The sequence below is a fragment of the Mauremys mutica genome, chromosome 6 (assembly GCF_020497125.1).
Source record: "Mauremys mutica isolate MM-2020 ecotype Southern chromosome 6, ASM2049712v1, whole genome shotgun sequence".
NCBI lineage: Eukaryota > Metazoa > Chordata > Testudines > Geoemydidae > Mauremys > Mauremys mutica.
This window is the reverse complement of record NC_059077.1, coordinates 21,485,650-21,502,975: the sequence shown is the minus strand read 5'-3', so window position 1 is coordinate 21,502,975 and position 17,326 is coordinate 21,485,650. Positions and strand designations below refer to the sequence as shown.

The window sequence follows — 17,326 nt, the reverse complement described above, 5'->3', positions numbered from 1 at the left end:
GTTCTCTTTTAAATGCTGTTATAGTCCTAGCCTTCACAACCTCCTCAGGTAAGGAGTTCCACAAGTTGACTGTGCGCTGTGTGAAGAAGAACTTCCTTTTATTTGTTTTAAACCTGCTGCCTCATGTCACAGGTAATCAGCAAAGAGTTTCTCCTCAGGGCACAGCTTTGAAAGGATGGGTCCAGAGGTGGGTAATTTGCATTCTACTCCTCCCAAGTATTTCCTAGGAAACCCACTCCACTAAAAGTTCTATCCTGTCTACTGCATTGTTTCAAATAGTCCTTTGAAGCTCATAGCACTTCCCCTTAAAGAAGTGATACACAATCCCACAGTAATGCATTCACATTTGCCCTTTTAATACAATGAACTCCTAAAACACTTAAATGTAATTTAATGTAAATGTAATTGGCCAGGAAATTGCCAGACCTGTCACAGTGACCATTTGGGAAAGTGTCTGTACAAACTCATGAATTCTGGATGATAATTGTTACTATTAAAACTGCTGTATCCTGAGTACCTATATGTATGTTTAGCCACCGTTGCTGACAGGACCTGTAGCGGGTGCACACCAGACAAGGACAACGGGAAATACTTATGGTTAATGATGGCATTTTACTCACAATAGTTATGCTAAAGAATAGCTGCATCCTTAGAAGACCCGTGTTTATCTTATCCCTCTGGAAGCAGAGGAGAAGGCAGGAGCAGTGGAAATTTACCAGGAGCAGAACAAAAGCAGCCAGGTGGCTGGGCTTTCAGTAAGCAGCCAGGAGGGGGTTAAATAAGGAAACACACAAGAACAGAGGGAGAGCTAGACAGGAAGAGGAAGCTGTGGCCTGAGACAGTTTCATAAGACATGAGGGCCCAGCTTACTTTCCTGTGCCTGGATGGCCCCAAGTACTGCAAGACTGACCCCAGCTCCTCCCAAGAATGCCCTGAAGCTGGGAGGCAGCCGAGGCAAGGAAATGTGTGTAACTGTTTATTGGTCTGTATGATCTATACTCTCTTGTGCTTTATTGGATTAAGTATAAAGAGTGATAATGGATTAGATTTATGCAAAGCATCTGATGTGTTTACTGCTTCCCTGTGTACCTCTGCAGAGTTAAGCTGTAAACCAAAACCTTCCCACCTTTGGGGTGGAGCTCTAGGAGAGAATGTGTTCAAGCAACTGGAGTGTCTTGGGGTTTGGTGCTGGCCCTGGGGGCCTACGGCAGGTGGGCTCCATTTCTGTGAAGTGGTAGTAGATTCTGAGTCAGTGCTCAGATAAAGTGCCAGAGTGGCCCTGGGAGGAAATAGTGCTGCAGCCTGGTGAGACTCAGGAACCTTAAAGCCCAGGGACACAGTGGCTTGGACTCTCCTTACAGCAGTCCTAGTGAGTGGCTCTGATGGGTACTTGCTAGGATCTGAGACAGCATAGTCCACCCACCCTAAGGACTGCAGTCAGGTGTGCAGGTTAATACCCCCACTGCGTGCTCTGTGTTTCACTCTCTCAGAGGGGTGTGTCAAATAACACAGATGGTGGTCATCAGCCAATGGCAGCACAGCTACTGGCACAGTTATGCTTCCGTGACTGATGCAGAGGCCAGAGAGCAGTTTAGAGGGACAGTCACTCTGCATTTCTGGCCACAGTCTATAGGGCTAGGGGGTTGGGTACTTTGCAGTTGCTCTTGGCTGTGCCCTGGTTGCTCTGACCCCCCCCTTCTGGCTGTGTGGCTTGGGGGTGAGTGAGACTGAGGGTGCCATCTGCACGACTGAGGCACACCTGTGGCATGTTTGGAATTAGTTTTTTCCCCTCTGTGAATGCAGACCCAGAACGGGGATGCTATGCACACAATGTATAAATTGCCTTTCTTCCAGTGAGAGGGGAAACTGAGGCTAAAGTTGACTGTTTCTTATTTACCAAAGCTTCCTGCACTGAAAAAGAGACTGAGCTTAAAACCTAAAGTACAGATCCCAGCAACCTCCCCCAAAGCTAGTGCAGCAGCATCATGGGTTTCTTGGCATGGCCTAGACAGTATGAGAGAAATCTGGCAGCATGCTGCACAAGTTGGGCAGAGTGTTATTGCAGGGAGGATGGGATTCTACAGAATGGGTCCATGGAGCTATCTGGGCCATTGCAGAGAGGGCTGATTCTATTGCTACCATCACCAAGGGCAGAGCTGTGTGCAGTGGCGGATTTAGAGTTAGTGGGGCCCTGGGTGCAGCTTTATTTTTGCCCCCCCCCCCTTGGGACCCACCCAAGGAAAAAGAACAGTCTCTCATCTCCCCCTGTTTTTCATTCTTTTTTTCTTTCTCTTCCTATATTATAAGTAATGGGAAGTAAATGAAAGTAAAGTGAGGTACCTTGATTGGGGAAGGGGTTAGGGTGCAGGTGGCAGGCTCTGAGAGGGAGTTTGGGTGCGGGATGCAGGCTCTGGGCTGAGGTGTGGGAGGAGGTGCGAGGTGCAGGCTCTGGGCTGGGGCAGGGAGTTGGGATGTGGGAGGCGGGGCATAGGGAGCGGGGCTTACCTTGGGTGGCACAGCTCCCAAAGCAACCAGCACCCCTGTGGCAGTGGCCCATTACTCTTCTTTGAGGGAAGATGGAGGTGAATGATCTGGCTTATACGTGGTCAATGCCAAACCTGAGGTTGTCACCTAGGCAGCAGCATGCTGAGAGGTGCTAGGATGCTATTGCCAGATCTGGGAATCAGGCCAGGCCAAGTCCAGGACAGAATGCCTAACTTGCTTTCTGCTGCCGTCATGGGCCCCTGTGGGTAAGCAGTGGCAGAGGCAGTTTGTTGTAAGTTGGGGGGTGCCACCAAATAGTGCTCTGCTTGTAACTGTGGCTTCTAAGGATCCCCACAATGAGACCGGACACCTGGGAAAATATTCTGGTATGAACATGTTTAAGGGTATGTCTGAGTTAAAGTAAAATGAATGGCCCACTTCTCTCTCGTACACTGGAACAGCACTGACTCAGGGCACTTACTCTTGTGTTGCATCAGTGTAAGTGGTGGGAGAACTGGGCCTGGTGAGGGCACCCACACCTCTCACACCTAAAAATGGAAGAGTAAGAAGCTGTTAAGCCTGAATCCCTTCTCTTTTATTCACCATTTACCTTAATATAACTCCATTCAATGGAATGAAGCGAACTAGTGTAAGCAGGAGAGGATCACATACAACACATCCACAGAGCTTTTTCTGTGACAGGAACGCTAAGCAATCAACATGCAACATGTGACTTCCAGCAACTGTCAACGCAGCCCTGTGGAAAGGAAACCAAGCAGCGCAGCACGGGAAGGAAACTGACACGTGAAAGGAAACTGGACACATTCTGTGGTGAGGGTTAAACCAGGAGCTTTTCCTCTTTGATTGTTCTCCCCCTCCTACACTGATCACAAACTCTGCTTGTACGCACTGATTCTCTTGAACCTAAAAGTGTTCGGAGGAAAGTGAGCATTGTCATAATCTGCCCTGATCAAAGGTCATCTGACTAAAACAAACAAGGGTGGGGCTGCAGCAATTGCGATCTCTGCTAGAGCTGTTATGTGGTTGTTCTATCAACTGAACGTTTATGATACGTTCTATGTATCAGGGGAGCCGTGTTAGTCTGTATCCACAAAAACAACGAGGAGTTCAGTGGCACCTTAAAGACTAACAGATTTATTCAGGCATAAGCTTTCCTGGGTATGTGGATCTGAAGAAGTGCGTTTTTACCCATGAAAGCTCATGCCCGAATAAATCTGTTAGTCTTTAATGTGCCACCAGACTCCTCGTTGTTTTAATAAGTTCTATGGCACTTTTCACCCAAGGATCTCAAAGCGCTCTCCTTCCATTCAGAAATAAAGCCTCACGTTAGCCCTATGAGTTCAGAATTAATGCCGCTCCTGTTTTACAGATGGGGAAACAAGTACCGGGAGCTGAATAATTGAAGCCTGGGTCAATGCCCAAACCAGGAAAAGAAACCAGAGCTCCTGACTCCCTGATCTGTGTTGGAATAAAACTTATCACTTATTTGCATAACCGTTGGAAGCTATCATTAATTAATGATTCTACCACTAGGCCACAGCCCCTTCTAACCACGCTATTTTCTTTGGACTTTTTCTGTTAAAACTTAATCCAGATTTCCAATGAACAGACATTTCCTATGGCTTGCCAACATGCATTGTACTGTGGCCACTGATGTTAGATACAAGCTCACTGAACCTTCTCTGGAATAAACCTCCAGATCTCCCTGCCACCCACTTGATTTATTTTCCTCCTGGGAAATCTGTCAGCCTCATGTTATGTCATCTCCGGCACGTTAAGTTTCCAAATGGTCACCATGCAGAACCTGATTCAACTCTCACAATTAGATTTTTTTTTCTACTGACTTTACTATGAGTTGGTTCTAGTTGTGTACCAGAAAGCCTTGGTTAGCCCAGGCTTAAGGAGAATTTATTAATATTGTGCTGATCTCTTGGCCAGTCACTCCCTTCAAAGGGATAGCTGTGGTGAACGGAGTGGAACAGTATTTTTCCTGCTTAAATTGTTGTATAGTGTTGTTGTGGTGCACTGTTAAATAGTTACCATATTTCACCCAAGAGGCAGCCATTTGTGATGGGTGAAGTGACCCTTTGCATATCAACATGTATAGCACTTTGGGATCCTTTAGGTTGAAAGCTGCTTGTCAGAGTCACCAGGTGGTCGGCTGAGGTGGGTTGGAGTAGGGGCTGGCTAGTGTAGAAACAGGCACAGCTAGAGCAGAAGCAGGAGGTTGAAACTACTGGCAATAGGAATAGTAGTGACCCTGAGCACACTGCTTCCCCTAAGAGCCTATGTACTTGCCTTGGGATTACCTAGATCAGTGGTTTTCAACCTTTTTTCATTTGCAGCCTCCTAAAATATTTTGAATGGAGGGTGGAAATCTTAGACCCAGTCTGCAGACCCCCAGGCGTCCATGGATCACAGGTTGAAAACCACTGTTCTATGGTAACTAGGGCTGTCAAGCGATTTAAAAAAAAATCACAATTAATCACACAATTAAAAATAATAGAAAACATTTATTTAAATATTTGTGGATGTTTTCTACATTTTCAAATATTGATTTCAACTGCAACAGAATACAAAGTGTACAGTACTCACTTTATTTTTATTACAAATATTTGCACTGTAAGAAACAAAGTAGGTGAATTGAAAAATCCTACAAGTACTGTAGTGCAATCTCTTTATCATGAAAGTTGAACTTACAAATGTAGAATTATGTACAATAAAAACCTGCCTTCAAAAGTAAAACAATGTAAAACTTTAGAGCCTACAAGTCCTTGTTCAGCCAATCGCTCAGACAATCAAATTTGTTTGTATTTGCAGAAGATAATGCTGCCTGCTGCTTGTTTACAGTGTCACTTGAAAGTGAGAACAGCTGTTTGCATGGCACTGTTGTAGCCAGCATTGCAAGATATTTACATGCCAGATGCACTAACGAGTCATGTCCCTGGATGCTTCAACCACTATTCCAGAGGACATGTGTTCATGCTGATGATGGGTTCTGCTCGATAACGATCCAAAGCAGTGCGGACCGACACATGTTTATTTTCATCATCTGAGTCAGATACCACCAGCAGAAGGCTGATTTTCCTTTTTGGTGGTTTGGGTTCTGTAGTTTCCACATTGGAGTGTTGCTCTTTTAAGACTTCTGAAAGCATGCTCCACATGTCATCCTCTCAGATTTTGGAAGACACTTCAGATTCTTAAATGTTGGGTTGAGTGTTTGTAGCTATCTTTAGAAATTTTACATTGGTACCTTCTTTGCATTGTCAAATCTGCAGTGAAAGTGTTCTTAAAACGAACAACATGTGCTGGGTCATCATTCGAGACTGCTATAACATGAAATATATGGCAGAATGTGGGTAAAACACAGCAGGAGACATACAGTTCTCTCCCAAGGAGTTCAGTCACTAATTTAATTAACACATTATTTTTTAATGTGTCATCAGCATGGAAGCATGTCCTCTGGAATGATGGCCAAAGCATGAAGAGGCGTATGAATCTTTAGTGCATCTGGCACATAACTATCTTGAGACACCAGCTACAACAGTGCCATGCAAATGCCTGTTCTGACTTTCAGGTGACATTGTAATTAAGAAGTGAACAGCATTATCGCCCGTAAATGTAAAAAAAAAAAAGTTTCTTCTTAGTGATTAGCTGAACAAGAAGTAGGACTGAGTGGACTTGCAGGCTCTAAAGGTTTATATTGTTTTGTTTGAGTGCAGGTATATAACAAAACAACCCTTACATTTGTAAGTTGCACTTTCATGATAAAGAGATTGCAATACAGTACTTGTATGAGGTGAACTGAAAAATGCTATTTCTTTATCAATTTTACAATGCAAATATTTGTAATAAAAATATAAAGTGAGCACTGTACATTTTGTATTCTGTGTTGTAATTGAAATTGATATATTTGAAAATGAAGAAAAATATCCACAAATATTTAATAAATTTCAATTGGTATTCTGTTTAATGGCATTGTTAATCACAATTAATTTTTTTGAGCTAATTGTGTGAGTTACCTGCAATTAATTGACAGCCCTAATGGTAACGACAACCTTTCGTGGACCCCATAAACAGTCTTTGGATCCACAGTGGTCTGCGGACCACAGGTTGAAAACCACTAACCTAGGTGCAACCTCACCTGTGGATTGGCTGAATCCTAGTTGAATGGCATGGCATCTATCATAAGACCTGCGAGTCATTGGTTCTGATGACTTATACTCACTATTCCAGAATGACTCATCGGGCTTAAGCCGGCTCGTAAGATCATTACTGTCATCAGCAAAAGAGGATACAAAGAATTAATTTATGTCTTTACCACCTCTCAGTTCAGCATTTCAAAATGCAAGACAAAAATTAATTAGTTAAGCCTCACCATAGCTCAGAGGCCACTAAATATTAATCCCATTGTACAGAGAGGGAAATTAAGGCACAACCAAATTGTGATTTGCCCCAGGTCACAGAAGTGAGTTAGTGGCAGAGCCAGGTGTATAATCAATCACTTACTGAGTCTAAGTCCTGTTCTCTAACCACCAGACTATACTTCCTCTCTCCTTTTGCCCCAAAGATCATCCTTATTCTTTGCCACCTTTTATGACCAACCATCAATGAAATAATTGCTTTGTATTCTTCCTCCTGGAAATACAGGGAGTCCTCGGACTTACGACACAATTTGTTCCTCAGAATTGCATTGTAAGTTGAAACCGCTTTTCCCATAGGCATCAATGGTATGAAGGGGGGGGATTGGTTCCTGAACCAAGGCTTGATACACTATTTTCACCACAATAACCCAGATTTTTGTACTAAATGAATTACAGATGACTAATGTTGCAACATCAATGTATTTACTGTACACTGTATTTTGTAAACAGCCTTCAAATAAACATAAACTCACATATGCTGCTCAGAATGCCAGCAACACAGGCTCAGAAAGCCAGGGAGAATGGCACACATACTGAGCCTCAGCCAATCACTGTTCAAGTTTTCTGATTGGCTGAGCCCAGCGTTGGGAGCCAATCAAAAACAAGCATCAACCCTACCCAGCAACAAGCTACCCTACTGCCTCGAAGCCAATCAGAAGCTCCATACCAGTATAACGCAACCAGGACGTGATTTCAAGCAAACTTTATGCAAATCGAGCATCGTAAGGGCGAAAGAGGCGTCATAGGGGCGAAACGGGCAGTCAGTTGAAAAACATCGTAAATCCAAGGACTCCCTGTACACACAAAACACTGTCAGAGGCTGGGAGAACAGTTCTTCCCATGAACAATTCTTGCGTTGGATAAGACCTGATTAATTGAAACCGGGTGCTTGTGATGGGTTTACATTGTATATCCACGTGATAAAGAAAGAAAAGTCCTTAGGCCAAGGAGGAATGTAGGAATTACCTGCCTGGACTAGCCCCGTGGTCCATCCTGCCTTTACCACCCTGTTTGCACAGTGGCTGTTCCCTGCTACTTCAAAAACAGGTGCAATAAAATCCAGAGTGGCTAGTTATGGAATTACTTACCAACAGGCTAAGTTTTTCTCTAGGCCCTGTTAGGTTTTTTAACAATATGAAATGTGCTGACTTTCAGTGTCAATGAATGTCCCCTTGTTCTTGTATAATGCAACATGGTAAATAAGACAGCACAGAGAAAAAAAATTAGGCTTTTCATCATATTGTTTGTTTGTGTCCTCTCTAGCCTAAACTGTCCTACTCATTTCAGTTTAACCTTGTATGCAAGCCTTTCCAGGGCCCCAATCACTGTCACTGACCACCTCTGAACTGCCTCTAGTTACCTTCTCCTTTTGGAGAAGGGGACCAGTCCTTCAGCTGTGGGGAAATTAGCAGGGTTCCATTGAAGTCAGTGGGGTGATGCCATTTACCACCAGCTGAGGCCCTGACCTCCAGGATGAGCAGAACTGAACCCAATTTTTGCTTGCCTGATTCACACAAGTAGGGGGAATGGAGGTTGTTTGTAACGCTCATCAAAATGCTATGGTTGTTCTTTCAAAAGTTTACAACTGAAGACTGACTTAATACAGCTGTGACGTTATCTGATTAAAATATGACCATTGTCGCAACCACTGTTATATATTTGCAACAAGTCTTGTACAAAATGTGGCATGTAAGATGTCTATGGAAAGGTTATCATTTGCTGAATATGATTATGCTATTTCTATGCATGTATCATTTTTGTATTTGAAGTTACAAGTATTGGCTCTGTACCTGTATTTCAAATGTTTGCTCTTGGGGTAATGCCCACAAGATAATTAGCCTGCACATCTTGAAGGAACTATTCAAGTAGAATGGCCCATCAAAGGACACTTAACTTACAATGGAAGACGCCTAGCTACTCTTCATGAACTTTCCTGCCATGACTAAGCAAAGTCATGAGTGGACATGTGACTTGCTCATGTGACTCCAACCACCATCTTGTTGCTGTAATTTTCCACGGAGGGCTTAGTTTGAAACAATGGGTTTCCCTCCACATGGCAAAAGCTATAAAAGGCCCTGGAAACATCTCCATTTTGCCTCTATCCTGCTCAAGCCTTTCGACTATGAACTTACGGTAATGGGAGCATTCTAACCAATGGCCTGAGGACCTTCCAATGATTTGGAAGCAGCCAGAGACTTGACTTAAGCCAGCAGCTTATTCTGTCGTTGCTACAAGACTGAACCAAGAACTTTGCAATTGTTGCATGCAGGGGCAGTGAGCTATATGGGCCCGTGGTGCCCGGGCTCCAACAATATTCAGAGCCTGGGGCCTGGCTCCACCAATGTTTGGGGCCGGGTCTTTCCCACGGCCCCAGCTGCTGTCCCCGTGTGCCTAACCTGAGTATCCCCGGCCTCCACTTGCTGCCCTCGTGCGCCTCCCCCGGCCCTGGAACATCCCTGTCTCAAGCCAGTGGCTGGCCCTGCAGCTGTGCTCTGCTTTGCTAGCTCCTGGCATCAACTGCCATCGCAAGGTCCTAGTACCTCCCCCATCCACTATATATATGGCATGATTCACTGCCAGGGCAGGCTGACCCTGCCCTTTTCCAGTGAGACCCTCCACCAGCACAGGCCCCCTTTACCCGCAGTCACCACTCTTGCCCCATGCTAGGCAAGGGGCAGCCCCACCCCCAGTGAGGCTACATTGAGGGGCAGCAGCAGGGGAGGAGGCGCACATGTGATGGCAGCCCCCCCGGCACTTACCATGGGAGGCGAGGGGGATTCCTGGACCTGAGAGGAGCCCTAGGAGCACAAGCAGTGACAGTGGTGCAAGGTGAGTGTGCTGCTGGGGTGAGAGAGGGGGGCCCCTCTCCTGGAACTCGCTGCTGCTGGCAGGGAGAGGGCTGGGGGGAGTCCTCGTCTCTCTGGCCCCAGCCCCAGGGCAGCCTGCCTGCACCCCAAACTCCTCATCCCCAGCCCCAGCCCAGAGCCCACACCCCCAGCCAGAGCCCTCACCCCCCTGCACCCCAACCCTCTGCCCTAGCCCTGAGCCCCCTCCTGCATCATGAACTCCTCATCCCCCACCCCACATCCCTCACCCTTGCACCTCAACCCTCTGCCTGAGCCCCTCCCAAAGCCCTCATCACCTGCCCCACCCCAGAGCCCTCCCATTTTTACATTATTTAAAAAAATATAGATTGGCTTACAAGGCAGGTGGGGGGGACTTGGATCTGTTCTGGGCACCATCAACAATTATACAAACCTGCCACCCCTGCAGGTTACATGTATTTGATTCCTTTAACCAATGTTAACCCTCACCTTTCTTTTTATGAATAAAGATTTGAGATACTAAAGGATTGGCAACAGTGTGATTTTTTTGGGTAAGATCTGAGTTGTATATTGACCTGGGTATGTGGCTGGTCCTTCGGGATCAGAAGAACCTTTTATTTGAGATTTGGTTTTAAAGAACCACTCCTCTCTAAGCCGAGTGCTTTTGGTGGTCATACAAAGACTGGAATATCTACGGAAACTGCTTACCTGACTTCTTGTTAGCCAGTGTGGTGAGACAGGAGTCTATTTTTGTTGCTGGTTTGGTATATCTTATGGAGGAATAATCACCAGGTTGGGGTGTGTCTGCCCTATTTCTCAGCAGTTTGTTCTGAATTTGGTATTCTTGGTTGTGACCCACAAAGGCACAGTTGAAACTTTAGTATATAGCAGAAAAATGCTGCTTTCCCTATATTTGTTTTAGTATCATAGAATCATAGAATCTCAGGGTTGGAAGGGACCTCAGGAGGTCATCTAGTCCAACCCCCTGCTCAAAGCAGGACCAAACCCAACTAAATCATCCCAGTAGTTTATATTTAACACAGTACTTTATTGTATTTGCTTTTTTGTGTGTGTGTCTCTGCTGCTGCCTGATTGTGTACTTCTGGTTCCAATTGTGGTGTGTGGTTGACTGATCAGGTCATAACTCAGTTGTTCATAACTCTGAGGTTCTGCTGTCCTTGGAAACCAATGAGATTATTTGAGTCCTGTCATGCTATACCACTGCACACCCCTGGAGGGTGGCATATGGGAAGCCCTCATGGAGCAGAGCCTTCTGGCTCCTGGGAGTGTGGACCCCTTGCCTGGGCTCTATATTAAGAGCTATATTCACCGTTATAGCAAGGCACCAGACTACCAGTGAGCTATCTGAGCCATTAGCATTAGTCCTAATTAGATTCAGGTTTTCAATGTGTGTTTGCCTGGGAGTGATTAGCTGTAAAGGAAATAGCCTCAGATACTGAACAGGGATCTATTTAATAAGTTAAAGGAAATCAAAGAGTTTTAAAAAAAATCCACCTAAACTGGCAGCTCAGTTGGTTAATGAGTTTGCACTAGTGACTTCAGTATTCCAGAGGGCACAAATGTCTTTAAAGAGCAGCCTCCCTCATCAACATCCAGCAGCAAGAGTAAATAGTAACCTAATATTGATGTTGGTTGCTGTGCGTCAGGCTGCTTAAATAGCTGTGGAACAAAAGGCTGGAATTCTTCTGTGGGAACACCAGCAAAATAATCCCTACAGCACTGGCCTCCACCGCCTCTTTCTCACACAGCTCCCTCCAGAACCCCACTGCTGCAGGGTCACCTACAATATGGGAGTTAGTTAATGCCTCCCACCCCCCGCCAAACATTAAAAAGAGCCTGGGGGTGGGTAGGACTGACAGTGTGGGGACAGGGACCGTGGCGTTGGGGTGGGGGGAAAGAAGGGAGATGTGGGGACCTGGACTTGGGGAGGGGGAAAAGGGGAGCATAGGGAACTGGAGCTGGGGTGGAGTGTGTATGTGTGTGCCATGGTCCTGTACCAGATATAGGATGGCTACAGAGCTTGCTTCTGAGAAAGATACATACCAGGTGTGTTCATAAGATCATTTAATGCTCTGCCGGACATGGCTGAGGTAAGCTTAATTGAATATTTTACATGAAGTGTTACCTAGTGGCAGAACAGTATAATGCAGTTTAGTATTTCATTACATCCTCCCTTAAGTCCTACACTCCTACCTTTTACAATATTTACGCTATAAGTTCTGTATGTATCAGTCTATTAAGTGTCTCTAAACCATACTGGTTTTCTAATTATATGCCCCAAATGCATAATAACTTGGTCATCTGGCTGTCCCGCCACTGAAACCCAGTGCCCCAAGCCCCAGCGCCCCCCACGGGGCTGAAGCAGGAAGCGGTGTAGGGTTGAAACCCTGAGCCCGGCACTCCTGTGGGGCTGAAGCTGGGAGCAGGGTGGGGCTAAAACCCCAAGCTCCCTATGTCCCCCTGATGCCAGTAGCGGTGGGTGTGAAGCCCCACTGCCATGGGCAGAAACCTTGAGCCCATGGGCAGAGTTGAGAGGGCACAAGCATGTTGCCCCCCAAACTGCAGTGCCTTATCCAGAGTGGGGTAGTCTTGAGGGAGCTCCTCTGACCCTACCCTCTGACCAGATCCTAGGCAGGAAGACAGAGCCGGGCAGCTGCTCCTCTCGCTGGTGGTGCCCTGGAGTGGGCAGCCATGTAATTCCCCCATCTGCTGCTGGTGCCTGGGGTTGTTCGGAGACTATCCGTATTAGGTCTCCTATTACAAAATTCAGAATTCCCCCCACCCCACCCCACCTGCCTTAACTAACCAAAATGGTTAGTTCTCATGAATGTATTCTCATTCATTAGTATGGTTGGGAGGTCTTGGCTCCTTCTGTTAATAACCTGCAATCTATGTTCTCTCAAAGTCTGACCAACCATGATTCACAGAGTTGACAAAATATCTGCCCTTGGACTTCTTGCTATAAATGCCCATCAGCATCTTTATTTAGATGACCTGGTTTTGCAGAAGCCTAAATTGAATGTCTCCTGATGATGAACAGGTCTAGTATGACGTTAGCCAGACAGGAACATAGACACTGATTTACTAAACTTCAACTCTGACACTCCTCTCTTTCAGTAAAAGTCTTTAAAGAGGATTAGAGCTGTCATATGTTGGAGCTTCTGGTAGGTAACCAAAACAAAGCATGATTCACTTTCCTGCTGTTAGCGTTCCTCCGCTTCGAGACAGGGCTGCCCAGAGGATTCGGGGGCCTGGGGCAAAGCGGGGGAGCTGCGGCGCTTGTACTCACCCGGCGGCGGTCTGGGTCTTTGGTGGCATTTTGGCGGCCTTTGGCAGCACTGAAGGGCCCCCTGCTGCCGAAATGCCGCTGAAGATCTAGAGTGACTGAAGGGTACCCTGCCAAAATGCCACCGAAGACCCGGACCGCCACTGGGCCAGGGCTCGCAGGGCCCCTGCGGGGCCTGGGGCAAATTGCCCCACTTGCCCCTCCCCCTCTGGGAGGCCCTGCTTAGAGATGATCCAAATGGGTATGAAAATCTTTGGGCTCACAGGCCTGTGAGTTCCTAGCAGAAAAGTTCCTCAGCTTGATTCTCCACTCTGGCCAGACTGTAGGAGCAGAGATTGATCCTTGTGCCACTCCTGGCATCTGGAACCAGAATGCATAATGGTCATTTCCATCCCTGCATGAGGTGGGTGTCACATTCCTAGCCAGGACCAGACTCCTCTCTGGTATTACTCCTCTAATTTAAACTGTTGCTATATAAGGACGATATTTCCCCTGCCTGTCCGGGGAGGGTATGAGAATCCTGGGATCAGGTCCCCATAGCCACCAATGCTGCTTATCCTTTATATTTTATTGTCTGTGTGTGTTTTCCAACAGAGAGAGCAGCCACACACTGTCAGCCAGACTGCGCTCTATTTGAGATGTAGATAACAAGAAAAAAAATCTCTTACTGGCATACATGTTCCTCTCAGGTACAAGGCTGCACTGAACGTTTTCAGTCAAAATGGCTGTCTTCTGATTGTAGGCAGCAAACTCCTCGAACTGTAAAGAAGCGAGAGCAAGTAGTAAAAGATATCATATGAGCTACAAACCCCACAACTCTGAATCTGGGCATGACGGTCTGTGTTGCCAAGTCTGTCCTTGTCTGTGCTGCACGGGCACCATTTGCCAAAGACACTTGTTGTACTATGTCTATGCAAAACTTGTAAAGTGTAGAAGCCGCCGTTTTAAAATGCATTGTCCCACAGCCCTTCATCTCCTGCCTGCTGCCTGCTTGATTTTTTAGCCTTAATTTTTGTATTAACGCTTTTTGTGCACAGCGTGAATCTATTGTTTAAGGAATTCGTCAAGAGCTTTGGGACTCTTTCCAGGTGAAAGGTGCTGTTACAACAGAATGATGGTATTAAGATTAACTTTAATAAGATCCATATTAAATGGATACAGTAAACTCCAGTTATGGATGCCTTATGTGCTAACAATCTCCCTCTATGCTTGGCCAAGGAATTTGGCAAATATTCTAATGAAAGAGAACTGCCTTTATTAGTTTATACTTTAGTGGTAAGCACTGTAGCTGAGAAGCTAGAGTTTGCAATTTATATGGCTATTGAGCCCATATTTCTGCAAAACAATGTTACTCCCTTTTCTTTTAATCCCACATTTATATGAAGCTAGGCATAAATATTGTTTTTGTGGATGCTCCAACTCTCCCCACCCCCTGTATTTCAGACTGATTTTTATTACGTATGGTTTATAAAAATAATTTGATCAAACCCCAGTCAGAGTAATAAAAATACTAATTTAGTGTCAAGCACCAACAGTCCCTCCCCCAAAAATATTACAATAAAAAACAGACCATAGCAGAGAGAGACCAAAAGGAGAAATTAGTTTAGGAGGCTTGTTTTTAAACCAAACATTTCTATTTGTAACCCTTTCTCCTTAATATTGAGAAGGCGTTTGTGGGTTAGTTTGTGGGATAAATGGGTATTTAGAAGAGTGAGTGCCTATGTACTTGGGTTGAAAGATTGTTTCATGCAGAGGGGTGGTATAGAAAAATGCATGAAGATGGAGTGTGATAAGGATTCAGAGGAAAATATGAATAAGATATTGCTCAGAAAAGGAGCACCTTGTGCAGATGCCAATCAGTATGAGGCACTGATATATTACTAAGGATACAATCTGGACAGATGAACAACTGCGTTCCCTCAGCTTTCCAACCTGAGGTGCCTTTTACACTACTCTGCTGTGAGAGCCAGTCCTGGTCTGCTCACACACAACCTCTAGCATGTAAACTACTCCCACTTATACTGCAAAAATAATATGCCCAGCCATTCCTGAATTGCACTGCAGAGCAACACCAGCAAATTCTTAGCCCCAAAATGTATATCTTGTACTGCCCAGCTCTCTCATGGACCATACAAGCTCATGGAAATCCTGTTATCCCAAATGGAGCTTCCCAAACACTTCAGTTTAAACACACTGGCCTAGATAAAATAAGCTTATTAACTACAGAAAGAGAGATTTTTAAGTGACTATAAGTAATGAGGCATAAAAGTCATAATTGGTCACAAGTAAATAAAAAGTAAAAAGCAACTAATACCTAACTTAACAGGCTAAGTGAATTCAAAGCAAAGGTCTCTTTTGGCACATAGTCCAGTCTTAGGGCTAGTCTACACTGGCAACACTAAAGTGTTGCCGTGGCAGCACTTTCACGTGCCTTGTGTGGTCACGGCGCTGGTGCACTCAACAAGGGGCATAGCTCCCAGTGCTGGTGCACTGTCTACACTGGTGCTTTACAGCGCTGAAACTTGCTGCACTTAAGGGGGTGTTTTTTCATACCCCGGAGCGAGAAAGTTGCAGCACTGTTAATTGCCAGTGTAGACAAGCCCTCACTGGGTAAATTTTTTTCAGTCAGCATCCTTCCCTCAGTCCAAAGCTATTTCCTTTGTTCTTCAGGTGTTGTGGATGCCATGGTTAGAGAGAGATGAGGAGTACTTTCGAGTGCTTCCTATTTCTTCTTATAGTCCTCTGTCTCTCTTTGAGAATCATCTCCAGCTGATGTTCAGGAGGCATAACATCTATGTGGATGGAAACCCCCAGCTGTTTCTTTTGTTAAGTTACAGATTTTTCACCCACATCCCCTGTTCTGCCAAAGAATGGCCACTTAACCAGGTGATAGTCCATTTGATTTTGTTGACACCAGGCTGAGGCATTGGCTAACCTTTTGTTTCTGGGGAACTGGTTTGTGACTCTTCCCCAGACTTGGAACATGTCATTAGTAATATTGCTCAGTAACTAATTTGAGTAAGCATCCAAACTTCTGTGGGCTTCTCTGATTCGAACCTCCAAGTCTCTATATGGTGGATAATCAGTGTTGAATGTGTTGTGTAAATTCACGGTTGCCCTCTGGCGGGACAACTGGAGATATTGGGCTCAAATCACACCTCTGTTTGTGCACTAGAGAGCTCCAGAGTTCAAAAGTCTTTTGACTGAGGTGTGGAGATTGTGGTGACTTAAAGGGCCCTCAACTTGCTGTTCATTGGAAGTGTAGGGGCCCAGTGGTGGTGACATCTGGGTAAGTGTCGGGAACTGACTCTGCTTCTGCTTGCTAAGCTCCTACAGAGAGCTCAGGGAGGCTGACAACTGCTCTCTCCAGTGAGAACATCAAAGGTAGTCACAAAATCTCACATAGTCTCTCTCAAAGCGAGGGCCTCACTGGTGCAGGCCTCACCTCTCTCAGTGGATCTGGCCTATTGTCTCACCAGGGGCCTGGGAAAGGACAACAGCGGGGAGGCCTCTGACAGGAGGCTCAATTCCTACCTGTGACGGGTCTGGTACCCCAGCACCCCCTGGTGGCAGGGGCGAGCTGGAGCCTAGCGCCGCGCCACTCCCTTGTTCTTCGGCCTGCCCCTGGTAACCGGCGTATTACGGCCTACTGGCCAGAGTTCACATAAACACCCCCTTTTGGAGCGGGGTAGCACGGCCTAGCGGCCAGAGTCCAACAACCCCCCCCCCTCTTCGGAGCGGGGTAGCACGGCCTAGCGGCCGGAGTCCAACAACCCCCCCCCCCTTCGGAGCGGTGTAGCACGGCCTAGCGGCCGGAGTCCAACAACCCCCCTCTTCGGAGCGGGGTAGCACAGCCTAGCGGCCGGAGTCCAACAACCCCCCTCCCCCCCGCTCGGCGGGGATCCGCCCGCAACACGCCGTGCGGTACTGCAGCTTTAAGGCTGTCAGTCTCGACAATCCCCGGGGTCACTTCCTACCCTGTCTAGCCGGACGTCGGCGCTGTGGGAGCGGTTCCCCCGTAGGTCCCTCCCGGCAGGCGCCCACCCCCCCCGGGGTCTCCGGTACGGCCTCTGCTCGGCTGACGCCCCGGTCCAGGCGCACTGGATCTCCTTCTGCAGGAGCTGACGGTCTGCGTCCTTCTCCCCCGGTGGTCAGCCCCGACTGAGCAGACCTGCAGGCTTTTATACCGGTCTGCCAGTTGGAGCACGCCCAACAGCGCTTCCTGGGCGTGGCTTCCTCTGCTATCAAAGAAGGGTTAACCCCCG

At 46.5% G+C, this 17,326-nt stretch overlaps 2 long non-coding RNA genes across 3 annotated transcripts; one reads left to right on the top strand and one right to left on the bottom strand.

Moving 5' to 3' along the window:
• Positions 1-797: 797 nt before the first annotated feature.
• LOC123373362 lies at positions 798-4,451 on the top strand. 2 transcript variants are annotated; one of them, XR_006580687.1, is made up of 3 exons: positions 798-964; positions 3,187-3,315; positions 3,875-4,451. It is a non-coding gene; the product is annotated as an uncharacterized LOC123373362 (long non-coding RNA). The 2 variants fall into 2 exon arrangements; XR_006580688.1 differs by having other exon boundaries at positions 798-982.
• LOC123373364 lies at positions 2,591-15,434 on the bottom strand. Its single transcript, XR_006580690.1, has 4 exons — positions 15,376-15,434; positions 13,730-13,820; positions 6,650-6,780; positions 2,591-3,032 (listed from the first exon to the last, which is right to left on the bottom strand). It is a non-coding gene; the product is annotated as an uncharacterized LOC123373364 (long non-coding RNA).
• Between the last annotated feature and the right edge of the window lie 1,892 nt (positions 15,435-17,326).